General features: G+C 40.6%; 2 non-coding genes and 1 pseudogene across 2 annotated transcripts; all 3 read left to right on the forward strand.

Moving 5' to 3' along the window:
• Positions 1-537: 537 nt before the first annotated feature.
• LOC117149811 lies at positions 538-9,827 on the forward strand (annotated as a pseudogene).
• Positions 9,828-14,172: 4,345 nt separating this feature from the next.
• LOC117149812 lies at positions 14,173-16,166 on the forward strand. Its single transcript, XR_004460534.1, has one exon. It is a non-coding gene; the product is annotated as a small subunit ribosomal RNA (ribosomal RNA).
• A 686-nt stretch (positions 16,167-16,852) lies between these two features.
• LOC117149807 lies at positions 16,853-17,031 on the forward strand. The gene has a single exon (XR_004460532.1). It is a non-coding gene; the product is annotated as a 5.8S ribosomal RNA (ribosomal RNA).
• Positions 17,032-17,366: the final 335 nt, after the last annotated feature.

Genomic DNA, 17,366 nt, shown 5'->3' on the forward strand with positions numbered 1-17,366 from the left:
GGGTCGATGAAGAACGCAGCAAACTGTGCGTCATCGTGTGAACTGCAGGACACATGAACATCGACATTTTGAACGCATATCGCAGTCCATGCTGTTATGTACTTTAATTAATTTTATAGTGCTGCTTGGACTACATATGGTTGAGGGTTGTAAGACTATGCTAATTAAGTTGTTTATAAATTTTTTATAAGCATATGGTATATTATTGGATTAAATAATGATTTTATTCATAATATTAAAAAAGAAATGAAAAACATTATCTCACATTTGAATGTGAAAAACGAAGAGAAATATTTTCTTTTTCAATCAAATAATACTGAGAATGTCTAGCATAAAAAATTGAAAATATTTTAGAATTGTCTCTTATTAATGATTCGGAAAAGAAAAATCTTGGTTTTGTTATTATTCTTCGTTGGTTCGTTAAATGGATAAAAATAAACTTTGCTTACAAGAACTATTGGAACTATTTATAACGAATTTAATTGATTGTTTTATCATTTATATATAAAGAATTTATGGCAAAAATAGTTATATATACAACCTCAACTCATATGGGACTACCCCCTGAATTTAAGCATATTAATTAGGGAGGAAAAGAAACTAACAAGGATTTTCTTAGTAGCGGCGAGCGAAAAGAAAACAGTTCAGCACTAAGTCACTTTGTCTATATGGCAAATGTGAGATGCAGTGTATGGAGCGTCAATATTCTAGTATGAGAAATTAATGATTTAAGTCCTTCTTAAATGAGGCCATTTACCCATAGAGGGTGCCAGGCCCGTATAACGTTAATGATTACTAGATGATGTTTCCAAAGAGTCGTGTTGCTTGATAGTGCAGCACTAAGTGGGTGGTAAACTCCATCTAAAACTAAATATAACCATGAGACCGATAGTAAACAAGTACCGTGAGGGGAAAGTTGAAAAGAACTCTGAATAGAGAGTTAAACAGTACGTGAAACTGCTTAGAGGTTAAGCCCGATGAACCTGAATATCCGTTATGGAAAATTCATCATTAAAATTGTAATATTTAAATAATATTATTAAGAATAATGTGCATTTTTTCCATATAAGGACATTGTAATCTATTAGCATATCCCAAATTTATCATAAAATATAACTTATAGTTTATTCCAATTAAATTGCTTGCATTTTAACACAGAATAAATGTTATTAATTTGATAAAGTGCTGATAGATTTATATTATTACAGAGCGTTAATTTTTCGGAATTATATAATGGCATAATTATCATTGATTTTTGTGTTTATTATATGCTCTTGTATGATTAACAATGCGAAAGATTCAGGATACCTTCGGGACCCGTCTTGAAACACGGACCAAGGAGTCTAACATATGTGCAAGTTATTGGGATGTAAACCTAATAGCGTAATTAACTTGACTAATAATGGGATTAGTTTTTTAGCTATTTATAGCTAATTAACACAATCCCGGGGCGTTCTATATAGTTATGTATAATGTATATTTATATTATTTATGCCTCTAACTGGAACGTACCTTGAGCATATATGCTGTGACCCGAAAGATGGTGAACTATACTTGATCAGGTTGAAGTCAGGGGAAACCCTGATGGAAGACCGAAACAGTTCTGACGTGCAAATCGATTGTCAGAATTGAGTATAGGGGCGAAAGACCAATCGAACCATCTAGTAGCTGGTTCCTTCCGAAGTTTCCCTCAGGATAGCTGGTGCATTTTAATATTATATAAAATAATCTTATCTGGTAAAGCGAATGATTAGAGGCCTTAGGGTCGAAACGATCTTAACCTATTCTCAAACTTTAAATGGGTAAGAACCTTAACTTTCTTGATATGAAGTTCAAGGTTATGATATAATGTGCCCAGTGGGCCACTTTTGGTAAGCAGAACTGGCGCTGTGGGATGAACCAAACGTAATGTTACGGGTGCCCAAATTAACAACTCATGCAGATACCATGAAAGGCGTTGGTTGCTTAAAACAGCAGGACGGTGATCATGGAAGTCGAAATCCGCTAAGGAGTGTGTAACAACTCACCTGCCGAAGCAACTAGCCTTAAAATGGATGGCGCTTAAGTTGTATACCTATACATTACGCTAAAGTAGATGATTTATATTACTTGTGATATAAATTTTGAAACTTTAGTGAGTAGGAAGGTACATGGTATGCGTAGAAGTGTTTGGCGTAAGCCTGCATGGAGCTGCCATTGGTACAGATCTTGGTGGTAGTAGCAAATAATCGAATGAGACCTTGGAGGACTGAAGTGGAGAAGGGTTTCGTGTGAACAGTGGTTGATCACGAGTTAGTCGGTCCTAAGTTCAAGGCGAAAAGCCGAAAATTTCAAGTAAAACAAAAAATGCCTAACTATATAAACAAAGCGAATATAATACACTTGAATAATTTTGAACGAAAGGGAATACGGTTCCAATTCCGTAACCTGTTGAGTATCCGTTTGTTATTAAATATGGGCTCGTGCTCATCTGGCAACAGGAACGACCATAAGAAGCCGTCGAGAGATATCGGAAGAGTTTTCTTTTCTGTTTTATAGCCGTACTACCATGGAAGTCTTTCGCAGAGAGATATGGTAGATGGGCTAAAGAGCATGACATATACTGTTGTGTCGATATTTTCTCCTCGGACCTTGAAAATTTATGGTGGGGACACGCAAACTTCTCAACGGCCGTACCAATATCCGCAGCTGGTCTCCAAGGTGAGAGTCTCTAGTCGATAGAATAATGTAGGTAAGGGAAGTCGGCAAATTAGATCCGTAACTTCGGGATAAGGATTGGCTCTGAAGATTGAGATAGTCGGGCTTGATTGGGAACAATAACATGGTTTATGTGTCGTTCGGGTAATAGAGTTTCTAGCATTTATGTTAGTTACTTGTTCCCGGATAGTTTAGTTACGTAGCCAATTGTGGAACTTTCTTGCTAAAATTTTTAAGAATACTATTTGGGTTAAACCAATTAGTTCTTATCAATTATAACGATTATCAATTAACATCAATTCAGAACTGGCACGGACTTGGGGAATCCGACTGTCTAATTAAACAAAGCATTGTGATGGCCCTAGCGGGTGTTGACACAATGTGATTTCTGCCCAGTGCTCTGAATGTCAAAGTGAAGAAATTCAAGTAAGCGCGGGTCAACGGCGGGAGTAACTATGACTCTCTTAAGGTAGCCAAATGCCTCGTCATCTAATTAGTGACGCGCATGAATGGATTAACGACGGACGTGTTTTCGTTGCGCTCGTGTACAGATTGCGAATAACTAAGTTTTCCTTGTTGGAAAGTAATTAAATCGGTGATTTAGTGCTCCGCGGAAGTCGAGTGAAAATTGTCGAGTGTTAAAAACAAGCGGTTTGGAAATTATTAACAATAAACTATTGGAAATTTTCCACTCCGCACGTGCTGCGAGGCGAGCTTACGAGTAAGTTTTTCGAGTAAGCTTTTTGAGCAGCTGTCAAAAAGCTTATTGGTGGCAGTCACTGCTAGGGTTTGTGTATAGGGACAGTTTAGTGCTACCAGACGCTACGATAGGTGGAGCTCTAGAGCATCTACCTTTTGTCACTGAGCAACGAGCATACGGTTGCTGGGTCGACGGTAGGAGGAGCCACCATCGGAGTTATGCCGATCGAGAGCGACAGCAGCGTGAGTGCCTTGAGCGGAAGTAGTGCTTCGAGGAAGTCCAAACGACGCAGGCGCAGAAGCCATCTGGCCTCTAAGAGCTCGGCGCCGACGCAGGCGAAATTGGTTGCCCTGGCATCGAATGGAGTGCCAGAACCCGTTGGTGTACTGGAGGAGGCGTTTTCGTCGCTGGAGGACGCCCCGGGCGGCTACCCCCCCCCACGCTGCTGCCACCGCTGTTGATCCTACTGCTGCCCCTGCTGCCGACCACACTGCTGCCTCCGCGTTTCCACTGCTGCTAAAATTGTTGCCACCACTGCCACTGCCGCTACCGCTGCCGCCCGTGCTGGGCAAGCAGCCATGATGGCAGAGCTGTCGGCCACCCAGCGCATGGTGAGAAGCAGCTTCCGCAGCCTAGGAGAAGTGGACACGGAAGAGCTCTCGTATGCTATCAGCCGCTACGATGAGCTGGTGCTGGCGTTAATGCTCCGGTGTGGAGAACTGGAGACGCGGCTCGCTATGCCGCCACCGCCGCCCGCCGTCGTCGAATCCGTTAAGAATACGGCCGCCAATGCTCCCCAGATGCCACAGGTTGCACCCATCGCTGCCCCGCGGACCACCAAGGTTCGCGAGACGTGGTCAGCGGTGGTGAAGTGCGACGACCCTGCGCTATCGGGAAAGCTATAGCGGAAAAGGTGCGAACGATGGTTGCACCCTCCCTCGGAGTCAGAGTACATGAGGTACGTGAGCTCCGTCGAGGTGGTGGTGCGATCATTCGTACTCCTTCAGTTGGAGAGCTGCAGAAGGTGGTAGCATCAAAGAGGTTCGCTGAAGTTGGGCTAAATGTGGCACGGAATGCGGCCGAGAAGCCGAAGGTCGTCGTTATGACGTCGACACAGCTATCGGCCCTGAGGAATTCATGCAGGAGCTGCATGGAAATAACTTCGACAGCGATATGACTATGTCCCAATTTAAGAAGTCCGTGCACCTGGTGACCAAGGCGTGGTCGGTAACCGACGGCGCCACAGTAAATGTAACGCTAGAGGTAGACGACCGCGCCGATGGCGAAGCTTGATGTAGGTCGTGTCTACATCAAGTGGTTCTCATTCCGATGCCGAGCACAGGTCCGCACATACGCCTGCCACAGATGCGTGGGTTTCGACCACAAGGTCAGCGAATGCCGGCAGAAGGACAATGTCTGCCGCCAGTGCGGGCAACAAGGCACACGCGGCAAAGTGCCAAAACCCGGTGGACTGCCGGAACTGCCGTCACAGAGGGCAACCCTCGGGCATTACATGCTCTCGAACGTGTGCCCGATATACGGGGCGTTGCTGGCGAGGGTGCAAGCTAGACATTAATGTTTAGCTTCATCCAGCGAACTGTGGCCGAGGCAGAGCTTGCGACCATCGAGCTCGGAGTCCGACTCGGAGATCGGAGTCTATGTTCGCGCTGGTGCAGGAGCCGTATTCGGCGGGGACGGAATGGATGTGCTGCCTGAAGGAATGAGAATTTTCACCGATCGGCGAGGGAAGGCAGCCATCCTAGTAGATCAACAGGAAGCCATCTGTATGCCAGTGGAGACCCTCACCACGGATTATGGCGTATGTCTGGTCGTTAAAGGGAGCTTTGGCTCAATCTTCCTTTGCGCCGCATACTGCAGTTCGATGCACCTCTGGAACCGTACTCGGTACATGGATGCGGTCCTGCTGCAGGCCAGCAGAACCCCCGCAATCCTGGGCCTCGACGCGAATGCAGTGTCCCCATGTGGCTTAGCAAACTCTCTCGTCATGCCGAGGGGCAAGCTAACTACAGAGGGGTGAGCTGCTGTCAGAGTGGATGCTGGAGGCAAGAGTCGCCGCCCTAAACCAGTCACAGAGGTGTACACGTTCGACAATCACAGAGCTACTAGCGATATCGACGTGACAATCGTCAATGAGGCAGCATCTATGTGGGCCACATATGAGTGGAGAGTGGACGAGTGGGAATTGAGTGACCACAACATCATTACTTGTTGTGGCCGAACCAACTACCGCGCGCGGCAGTTGAGAGCATAGCTCCTGTGCGTCCTGGAACTTCTCCAATGCACGTTGGCGATTGTTCAAGGAGGAAATGGTGAGTAGAGCAGCCGAACTTCCGGAAAACTTCTCAGAGTCGCCGTTGGACCAGCAAGTTTCGACCCTGCGCAGTATAGTACATAATGTATGTGATATTGCGCTGGGAAGAAGTCAATTCGATCGCCCAACAGGAGAGCACGTTGGTGGACTGCCGACCTCTGCGCTGCAAGGCGCGAAGTCCGGAGACTTCGTCGCCTACTCCAAGATGGAAGGCGTGTGATGACGGTGCCGCTATAGAGCGTGTAGTGGTCGAGCTGAGGCGGGCCTCAGCAAACTACAAGAAGCTCATTGGGAGGGGGAAATGGATGACTGGAAACGCTTCGTGGGAGATCATGCCGACGACCATGGGGGGCGCGTCTACAAGATTTGCCGAGGCCGCAGAAAGTGACGGAGATTGGGTGCCTCCGCGTGAATGGCGAGCTCATCACTGATTGGGGTGACTGTGCACGAGTGCTCCTCCGCAATTTCTTCCAGTTGCGGAGTCCGAAGCACCGACTGCATCGCGGAGGAAGTCCACCGGCCCTCGAAGAATTCGAGGTTGATGCATGTGTTGCCCGGTTGAAGAGAGGCGCTCTCCCGGCTTGGACGGCATCAATGGCACTATCTGCAAGGCAGTCTGGCGCGCCATACCCGAGCACCTAGCATCGTTGTTTTCCCGATGCATCCGATTAGGATACTTTCCCGCGAGTGGAAGTGCCCACGAGTTGTCTCGCTGCTCAAAGGGCCAGATAAGGACAAGTGTGAGCCTCCTCATATAGAGGAATATGCTTGCTGCCAGTCTTTGGTAAGGTGCTCGAGGCATCATGGTGAATCGTGTGAGAGAAGTTCTTCCGGAAGGCTGCAGATGGCAGTTTGGATTTCGCCAAGGACGATGTGTGGAGGATGCTTGGAGACACGTGAAGAGCAGTGTTTGTGCAGCCCGGCGCAATACGTGCTCGGCACATTCGTGGACTTCAAAGGAGCATTCGACAACGTCGAATGGAGTGCTGCACTCCGCCGACTAGCAGACTTGGGATGCCGGGAGATGGGCTTGTGGCAGAGCTTTTTCTCCGGCGAAGAGCAGTGATCCGAAGCAGTTCCGGTACTGTGGAAGTACCGGTAACTAGAGGCTGCCCGCAGGGGTCAATCAGTGGCCCATTTATCTGGGACATTCTGATGGATGTACTGCTTCAGCGTCCCAGCCGTATTGCCAGCTGAGTGCATACGCTGATGACTTGCTGCTTCTCGTCGAGGGAAATTCCCGAGCTATGCTAGAGGAAAAAGGAGCACAGCTGATGTCATCGTAGAAGCGTGGGGAGCGGAAGTTGGCGTTGCCGTCTCGACCAGCAAGACGGTAATAATGCTGCTAAAAGGTGCCTTGAGACGTGCGCCTACGGTGAGGTTTGCTGGAGCGAACCTTCCGTATGTGCGTAGCTGTCGGTACCTTGGCATCACGGTCAGTGAAGGAATGAAATTCCTCACGCACATAGCTTCGCTTCGCCAGCGGATGACCGGAGTCGTTGGAGCATTGGCGCGTGTGCTTCGAGCCGACTGGGGCTTCAGTCCTCGAGCCAGGCGGACCATATATGACGGACTCATGGACTTGTGTGCTGTTTGGTGCCCCGGTATGGTATGACACCGCCGAGCAAGTAGCCGCCCGGAGACGACTAGCCTCTGCAGAGGCTAATCCTGCTTGGATGCCTTTCGGTATGCCGAACAGTGTCCACAGTGGCACTGCAGGTACTTGGTGGAGCTCCCCCGCTTGACTTGGCTGCTAAGTTTTTAGCGGTCAAATACAAGCTGAAGCGTGGATACCCGCTGGAGAGAACGACTGGCTATATGACGAGGACACTACGTGTCTAAGCTGGAAGCAGAGGAAGACTCGCCTAGAAGAGTGCTTACTGCAGAGTTGGCAGAACAGATGGGATGATGACAGCGAACCAGGACGGGTGACGCATAAATTCATCCCATATGTCACTCTCGCCTATCGGGATCCAAGATTTGGATTCTCGATGAGGACGTCTTACCTGCTGACAGGTCACGGGTCGTTTAACGCATTTTTGCAAGGGAGAGCCCTCAGCGATACCACTGCTTGCGCTTGTGGAGATCCATATGAGGATGGATGCACATATTGTGCGCTTGCCCCCTATATGCAGATTTGCGGAACCTCGATGGACTTGGAGTGCAGCGCCTTGGCGAAAACTGGACCTTCGATAGAATCCTGGAGATCAACAGAGGACTCAAACGGCTGGCAGTGTTTGCGGACGAAGTGTTCCGTAGGAGGAGGGGTGTTTAGCCCAACAACTTCGCCGTGTGGTTAGCGGGCGAGAATACTTCCACAGTCCGCTATTGCTTGTCGTAAGAGGCGACTAATATAGCCATAGGTCCTCTAACCCTGCTTGTCGGAGCAAAAGGAGGAGGCCCACGAGCCTCTCTTTCGGTACCACGGGTTGTGCAGCTATCCAAGACTGCACATTGAGGTAGGCCCCCTGGTGGGAGTATCGTGGTGGCTGTGGTTGGTACCCATATCGCGGGTAGAGCCTTCGTGTTCGACGTTTGAGTTACGGTGCTAGTTGCGCAAAACTCGGGTGCTGTGACCCAGAGATCAGTAGAGATTTTAGGTAGATCTCGCTCCTCAGCAAGGGGGAGTGCTTGCCCGGCAAGCAAGTACTCGAATTGCTACCGGGGTGGTCGCTATGTACATAGCTATAGCTTCTAGTCCGGGACGCTTGTCTGGCGTATCCAGACATACACCATGTTGATACATGCACCACTTGTGGGTGTTCAGGGTGTCGTGGTTGTAATCCCTTCAGTGTGGAACACGCCACGTAAAACAAGTTCGGAGAGATCTGAAAAGTCGTCGTCGTTGTCCCTATCTACTATCTAGCGAAACCACAGCCAGGGAACGGGCTTGGAATAATTAGGGGGAAAGAAGACCCTTTTGAGCTTGACTCTAATCTGGCAGTGTAAGGAGACATAAGAGGTGTAGAATAAGTGGGAGATATTAGACCTCGGTTTGGGTATCGTCAATGAAATACCACTACTCTTATTGTTTCCTTACTTACTTGATTAATGGAACGTGTATCATTTCCTAGCCATTATACGGATATATTTATTATATCTTATGGTATTGGGTTTGATGCAAGCTTCTTGATCAAAGTATCACGAGTTTGTTATATAATCGCAAACAATTCTTTAATAAAACGATGCATTTATGTATTTTTGATTTGAAAATTTGGTATAACTCCAATTACTCAGGTATGATCCAATTCAAGGACATTGCCAGGTAGGGAGTTTGACTGGGGCGGTACATCTCTCAAATAATAACGGGAGGTGTCCAAGGCCAGCTCAGTGCGGACAGAAACACACATAGAGCAAAAGGGCAAATGCTGACTTGATCTCGGTGTTCAGTACACACAGGGACAGCAAAAGCTCGGCCTATGATCCTTTTGGTTTAAAGAGTTTTTAACAAGAGGTGTCAGAAAAGTTACCATAGGGATAACTGGCTTGTGGCGGCCAAGCGTTCATAGCGACGTCGCTTTTTGATCCTTCGATGTCGGCTCTTCCTATCATTGTGAAGCAAAATTCACCAAGCGTTGGATTGTTCACCCATGCAAGGGAACGTGAGCTGGGTTTAGACCGTCGTGAGACAGGTTAGTTTTACCCTACTAATGACAAAACGTTGTTGCGACAGCATTCCTGCGTAGTACGAGAGGAACCGCAGGTACGGACCAATGGCACAATACTTGTTCGAGCGAACAGTGGTATGACGCTACGTCCGTTGGATTATGCCTGAACGCCTCTAAGGTCGTATCCGTGCTGGACTGCAATGATAAATAAGGGGCAATTTGCATTGTATGGCTTCTAAACCATTTAAAGTTTATAATTTATTTTATAAACGACAATGGATGTGATGCCAATGTAATTTGTAACATAGTAAATTAGGAGGATCTTCGATCACCTGATGCCGCGCTAGTTACATATAAAAGCATTATTTAATACAATGACAAAGCCTAGAATCAATTGTAAACGACTTTTGTAACAGGCAAGGTGTTGTAAGTGGTTGAGCAGCTGCCATACTGCGATCCACTGAAGCTTATCCTTTGCTTGATGATTCGATAAATAAATGATTTTTCCTGTAGCCAAACAAACACCTCGTCATCAATTTAGTGACGCATATGATATTGTCCCTATCATATAATTTTTGATATAAAGACTTTAAAGAATTATATCAAGTTGCCAAATACCTCGTCATCAATTTAGTGACGCATATGATATTGTCCTATCGTATAATTTTTGATATAAAGACTTTAAAGAATTCTATCACGTTGCCAATACCTCGTCATCAATTTAGTGACGCATATGATATTGTCCCTATCATATAATTAATATAAAGACTTTAATGAATTGTGTCAAGTTGCCAACACTCGTCATCAATTTAGTGACGCATATGATATTGTCCCTATCATATAATTTTTGATATAAAAACTTTAAAGAATTGTATCAAGTTGCAAATACTCGTCATCAATTTAGTGACGCATATGATATTGTCCCTATCATATATTAATATAAAGACTTTAATGAATTGTGTCAAGTTGCCAAACACCTCGTCATCAATTTAGTGACGCATATGATATTGTCCCTATCATATAATTTTTGATATAAAGACTTTAAAGAATTATATCAAGTTGCCAAATACCTCGTCATCAATTTAGTGACGCATATGATATTGTCTCTATCATATAATTAATATAAAGACTTTAATGAATTGTGTCAAGTTGCCAAACACCTCGTCATCAATTTAGTGACGCATATGATATTGTCCCTATCATATAATTTTGATATAAAAACTTTAAAGAATTGTATCAAGTTGCCAAATACCTCGTCATCAATTTAGTGACGCATATGATATTGTCCTATCATATAATTAATATAAAGACTTTAATGAATTGTGTCAAGTTGCCAAACACCTCGTCATCAATTTAGTGACGCATATGATATTGTCCCTATCATATAATTTTTGATATAAAAACTTTAAAGAATTGTATCAAGTTGCCAAATACTCGTCATCAATTTAGTGACGCATATGATATTGTCCCTATCATATAATTAATATAAAGACTTTAATGAATTGTGTCAAGTTGCCAACACTCGTCATCAATTTAGTGACGCATATGATATTGTCCTATCATAATATTTGATATAAAGACTTTAAAGAATATATCAAGTTGCCAAATACCTCGTCATCAATTTAGTGACGCATATGATATTGTCTCTATCATATAATTAATATAAAGACTTTAATGAATTGTGTCAAGTTGCCAAACACCTCGTCATCAATTTAGTGACGCATATGATATTGTCCCTATCATATAATTTTTGATATAAAGACTTTAAAGAATTCTATCAAGTTGCCAAATACCTCGTCATCATTTAGTGACGCATATGATATTGTCTCTATCATATAATTAATATAAAGACTTTAATGATTTGTGTCACGTTGCCAAACACCTCGTCATCAATTTAGTGACGCATATGATATTGTCCTATCATATAATTAATATAAAGACTTTTTAAAGAATTGTATCAAGTTGCCAAACACCTCGTCATCAACTACTATATTATGGTTGCGCCGACCTCTCATATTGTATTCTCTTATGTCTTCATAGGATTTTGGCAATTATACGAGTAAATTAAATAATATACATATGAAAATGATTAATTATTATATGTATAAGGGAAAAAATGCTGAAATATTCCCATATTATCTTAGTATTATAGAGGAAAGACCGTTGCCGACCTCTGATATTGTTCAAAACTTATGTATTTATATGATTTTGGCAATTATATGAGTAAATTAAATAATATACATATAAAATGATTAAATATTATATGTATAAATGTATAAAGGAAAAAATGATGAAATATTCCCACATTATCTTAGTATTATAGAGGAAAGACCGTTGCTGACCTCTGATATTGTTCAAAACTTATGTATTTATATGATTTTGGCAATAATATGAGTAAATTAAATAATATACATATGAAAATGATTAATTATTATATGTATAAATGTATAAGGGAAAAAATGCTGAAAATATTCCCATATTATCTTAGTATTATAGAGGAAAGACCGTTGCTGACCTCTGATATTGTTCAAAACTTATGTATTTATATGATTTTGGCAATTATATGAGTAAATTAAATAATATACATATGAAAATTATTAATTATTATATGTATAAGGGAAAAAATGCTGAAAATATCCCACATTCTCTTAGTATTATAGAGAAAAGCCATTATAGTGAGAGGGTATAGTAGTGTAAACGACCGGAATTACGACAGAGGGTTCAAAACTACTATAGGTAGGCAGTGGTTGCCGACCTCTCATATTGTTCAAAACTTATGTATTCATATGATTTTGGCAATTATATGAGTAAATTAAATAATATACATATGAAAATATTAATTATTATATGTATAGGGAAAAAATGCTGAAATATTCCCACATTCTCTTAGTATTATAGAGAAAAGCCATTATAGTGAGAGGGTATAGTAGTGTAAACGACCGGAATTACGACAGAGGGTTCAAAAACTACTATAGGTAGGCAGTGGTTGCCGACCTCTCATATTGTTCAAAACTTATGTATTCATATGATTTTGGCAATAATATGAGTAAATTAAATAATATACATATGAAAATGATTAATTATTATATGTATAAGGGAAAAAATGCTGAAAATATCCCACATTCTCTTAGTATTATAGAGAAAAGCCATTATAGTGAGAGGGTATAGTAGTGTAAACGACCGGAATTACGACAGAGGGTTCAAAAACTACTATAGGTAGGCAGTGGTTGCCGACCTCTCATATTGTTCAAAACTTATGTATTCATATGATTTTGGCAATAATATGAGTAAATTAAATAATATACATATGAAAATGATTAATTATTATATGTATAAGGGAAAAAATGCTGAAAATATCCCACATTCTCTTAGTATTATAGAGAAAAGCCATTATAGTGAGAGGGTATAGTAGTGTAAACGACCGGAATTACGACAGAGGGTTCAAAACTACTATAGGTAGGCAGTGGTTGCCGACCTCTCATATTGTTCAAAACTTATGTATTCATATGATTTTGGCAATAATATGAGTAAATTAAATAATATACATATGAAAATGATTAATTATTATATGTATAAGGGAAAAAATGCTGAAAATATCCCACATTCTCTTAGTATTATAGAGAAAAGCCATTATAGTGAGAGGGTATAGTAGTGTAAACGACCGGAATTACGACAGAGGGTTCAAAAACTACTATAGGTAGGCAGTGGTTGCCGACCTCTCATATTGTTCAAAACTTATGTATTCATATGATTTTGGCAATAATATGAGTAAATTAAATAATATACATATGAAAATGATTAATTATTATATGTATAAGGGAAAAAATAATCATATTATATATGAATAATGGAAAAAAAATGAAATGTTCCTATAATCTCTTAATATATAAGAGAATAGCCCGTATGTTGGGTGGCAAACGGAATTGAAAATACCCGCTTTGAGGACAGCGGGTTCAAAAACTACTATAGGTAGGCAGTGGTTGCCGACCTCCCGCATTATTCGAAATATTTATTTCGGATTATGTTTATATTGGTTACATACAATAAAGTATATTATTATCCGTACAAATTTGTTTCTCAGTTCTATAGAACACGGGACTTGGCTCCGCGGATAATAGGAATATACGCTTTATAGATAATATCGTTGAAACAAAAGTCAAGTTTCTATTATATATAGAATAACAAATCGTTTCCATATATTATCGTTAATTTTTGGAGGCAGGCAAATATTAATTTATTACCTGCCGTATAGTTGGATTATTATATCGTTACGGTATAATACAAATATGGATTCTTATGAAAGAAATATAAAATTATATATTAAATGTGGAAATATTATCATATGCGCTTGGTTTTATGTTATATATTACCAGAGATATATATGAAAAGAGATAAATTTTAAATTTATCTTCAAAATGCAAATGATTTAACTTAATATTTATATTGGTTAAACAAAAATTGTACATGTGTGGATACAATAATTATGTATGTTGGAAATAAAATGATATTTTATAATGAAATATGTATGTATAAAAAGATAAAATTATAGAAATATATATATTACAATAATTAGATGAAATTCTTGTTATATTGGTAAAACAAGTATAAATTAAAAATGAAAATATGGATTACGAATGCTATATAAAAATGGCCGTAATCGAATGGATTTTTTTACTTATATATTTAAAATTTTACCCAAAGGCGAAATATTGAATTTTATTCAATATAATAAAAATCATGGAATTATATAAAGTGAAAAATCTATATATCTATATATCTATTATATTGCTTATTTCGATTCAAAATATATGAATGGAATATGAAGGAAAAACATTATTCTGGTTGATCCTGCCAGTAGTTATATGCTTGTCTCAAAGATTAAGCCATGCATGTCTAAGTACACACGAATTAAAAGTGAAACCGCAAAAGGCTCATTATATCAGTTATGGTTCCTTAGATCGTTAACAGTTACTTGGATAACTGTGGTAATTCTAGAGCTAATACATGCAATTAAAACATGAACCTTATGGGACATGTGCTTTTATTAGGCTAAAACCAAGCGATCGCAAGATCGTTATATTGGTTGAACTCTAGATAACATGCAGATCGTATGGTCTTGTACCGACGACAGATCTTTCAAATGTCTGCCCTATCAACTTTTGATGGTAGTATCTAGGACTACCATGGTTGCAACGGGTAACGGGGAATCAGGGTTCGATTCCGGAGAGGGAGCCTGAGAAACGGCTACCACATCTAAGGAAGGCAGCAGGCGCGTAAATTACCCACTCCCAGCTCGGGGAGGTAGTGACGAAAAATAACAATACAGGACTCATATCCGAGGCCCTGTAATTGGAATGAGTACACTTTAAATCCTTTAACAAGGACCAATTGGAGGGCAAGTCTGGTGCCAGCAGCCGCGGTAATTCCAGCTCCAATAGCGTATATTAAAGTTGTTGCGGTTAAAACGTTCGTAGTTGAACTTGTGCTTCATACGGGTAGTACAACTTACAATTGTGGTTAGTACTATACCTTTATGTATGTAAGCGTATTACCGGTGGAGTTCTTATATGTGATTAAATACTTGTATTTTTTCATATGTTCCTCCTATTTAAAAACCTGCACTAGTGCTCTTAAACGAGTGTTATTGTGGGCCGGTACTATTACTTTGAACAAATTAGAGTGCTTAAAGCAGGCTTCAAATGCCTGAATATTCTGTGCATGGGATAATGAAATAAGACCTCTGTTCTGCTTTCATTGGTTTTCAGATCAAGAGGTAATGATTAATAGAAGCAGTTTGGGGCATTAGTATTACGACGCGAGAGGTGAAATTCTTGGACCGTCGTAAGACTAACTTAAGCGAAAGCATTTGCCAAAGATGTTTTCATTAATCAAGAACGAAAGTTAGAGGTTCGAAGGCGATCAGATACCGCCCTAGTTCTAACCATAAACGATGCCAGCTAGCAATTGGGTGTAGCTACTTTTATGGCTCTCTCAGTCGCTTCCCGGGAAACCAAAGCTTTTGGGCTCCGGGGGAAGTATGGTTGCAAAGCTGAAACTTAAAGGAATTGACGGAAGGGCACCACCAGGAGTGGAGCCTGCGGCTTAATTTGACTCAACACGGGAAAACTTACCAGGTCCGAACATAAGTGTGTAAGACAGATTGATAGCTCTTTCTCGAATCTATGGGTGGTGGTGCATGGCCGTTCTTAGTTCGTGGAGTGATTTGTCTGGTTAATTCCGATAACGAACGAGACTCAAATATATTAAATAGATATCTTCAGGATTATGGTGCTGAAGCTTATGTAGCCTTCATTCATGGTGGCAGTAAAATGTTTATTGTGTTTGAATGTGTTTATGTAAGTGGAGCCGTACCTGTTGGTTTGTCCCATTATAAGGACACTAGCTTCTTAAATGGACAAATTGCGTCTAGCAATAATGAGATTGAGCAATAACAGGTCTGTGATGCCCTTAGATGTCCTGGGCTGCACGCGCGCTACAATGAAAGTATCAACGTGTATTTCCTAGACCGAGAGGTCCGGGTAAACCGCTGAACCACTTTCATGCTTGGGATTGTGAACTGAAACTGTTCACATGAACTTGGAATTCCCAGTAAGTGTGAGTCATTAACTCGCATTGATTACGTCCCTGCCCTTTGTACACACCGCCCGTCGCTACTACCGATTGAATTATTTAGTGAGGTCTCCGGACGTGATCACTGTGACGCCTTGCGTGTTACGGTTGTTTCGCAAAAGTTGACCGAACTTGATTATTTAGAGGAAGTAAAAGTCGTAACAAGGTTTCCGTAGGTGAACCTGCGGAAGGATCATTATTGTATAATATCCTTATCGTTAATAAACATTTGTTATAATACAAATAAATACAATTTACCAAAATAAAAATATTACAAAATGATTCCACGGAATCAAAAGTTAAAGTCAAAATAAAATGAAGATGGCTTTTATTTTATATGTGGGGCTTGGCAACCTCATAAAAAGACTTTAACATTATTAATGTTGTTGTGCGTATTTGTGGCAGTACCTACTACAACAATGGCGTTTCCTATAAAAACAAATTCTCGAAAATGGAAATCGAAGAAACTGAACAAAATTTGAAAGTAGAAGTCGAATTAAAATTAAAATAATTTTGAATGTGGTATTCAAAATAAGTGTGTGTGTATATGGACCATAATATACACGCGTTGCGAATATGTATTGTTCATCTATGTTATGAGCATACGTTGGCTAATGCAACAACCTAAAATATACAATGTTTGTACCTGTCATCCATCAGGTTAATGTTTTATATAAATTTTGCAGTATGTGTCACCCAAAATAGCAAACCATAACCAGATTTTTATGATACATAATGCTTATATGAAACTAAGACATATCGCAACATTTATTTTTAGGTATAAAAATAAATTTATTGAAGGAATTGATATATGCCAGTAAAATGGTGTATTTTTAATTTCTTTCAATAAAAACAATATTGATATTATATAAAAATGAATTATAAAACTCTAAGCGGTGGATCACTCGGCTCATGGGTCGATGAAGAACGCAGCAAACTGTGCGTCATCGTGTGAACTGCAGGACACATGAACATCGACATTTTGAACGCATATCGCAGTCCATGCTGTTATGTACTTTAATTAATTTTATAGTGCTGCTTGGACTACATATGGTTGAGGGTTGTAAGACTATGCTAATTAAGTTGTTTATAAATTTTTTATAAGCATATGGTATATTATTGGATTAAATAATGATTTTATTCATAATATTAAAAAAGAAATGAAAAACATTATCTCACATTTGAATGTGAAAAACGAAGAGAAATATTTTCTTTTTCAATCAAATAATACTGAGAAATGTCTAGCATAAAAAATTGAAATATTTTTCATCTAGAATTGTCTCTTATTAATGATTCGGAAAAAGAAAAATCTTGGTTTTGTTATTATTCTTCGTTGGTTCGTTAAATGGATAAAAAATAACTTTGCTTACAAGAACTATTGGAACTATTTATAACGAAT

This window comes from Drosophila mauritiana, unplaced genomic scaffold (genome assembly GCF_004382145.1).
Source record: "Drosophila mauritiana strain mau12 unplaced genomic scaffold, ASM438214v1 U_35, whole genome shotgun sequence".
NCBI classification, from domain to species: Eukaryota; Metazoa; Arthropoda; class Insecta; order Diptera; family Drosophilidae; genus Drosophila; species Drosophila mauritiana.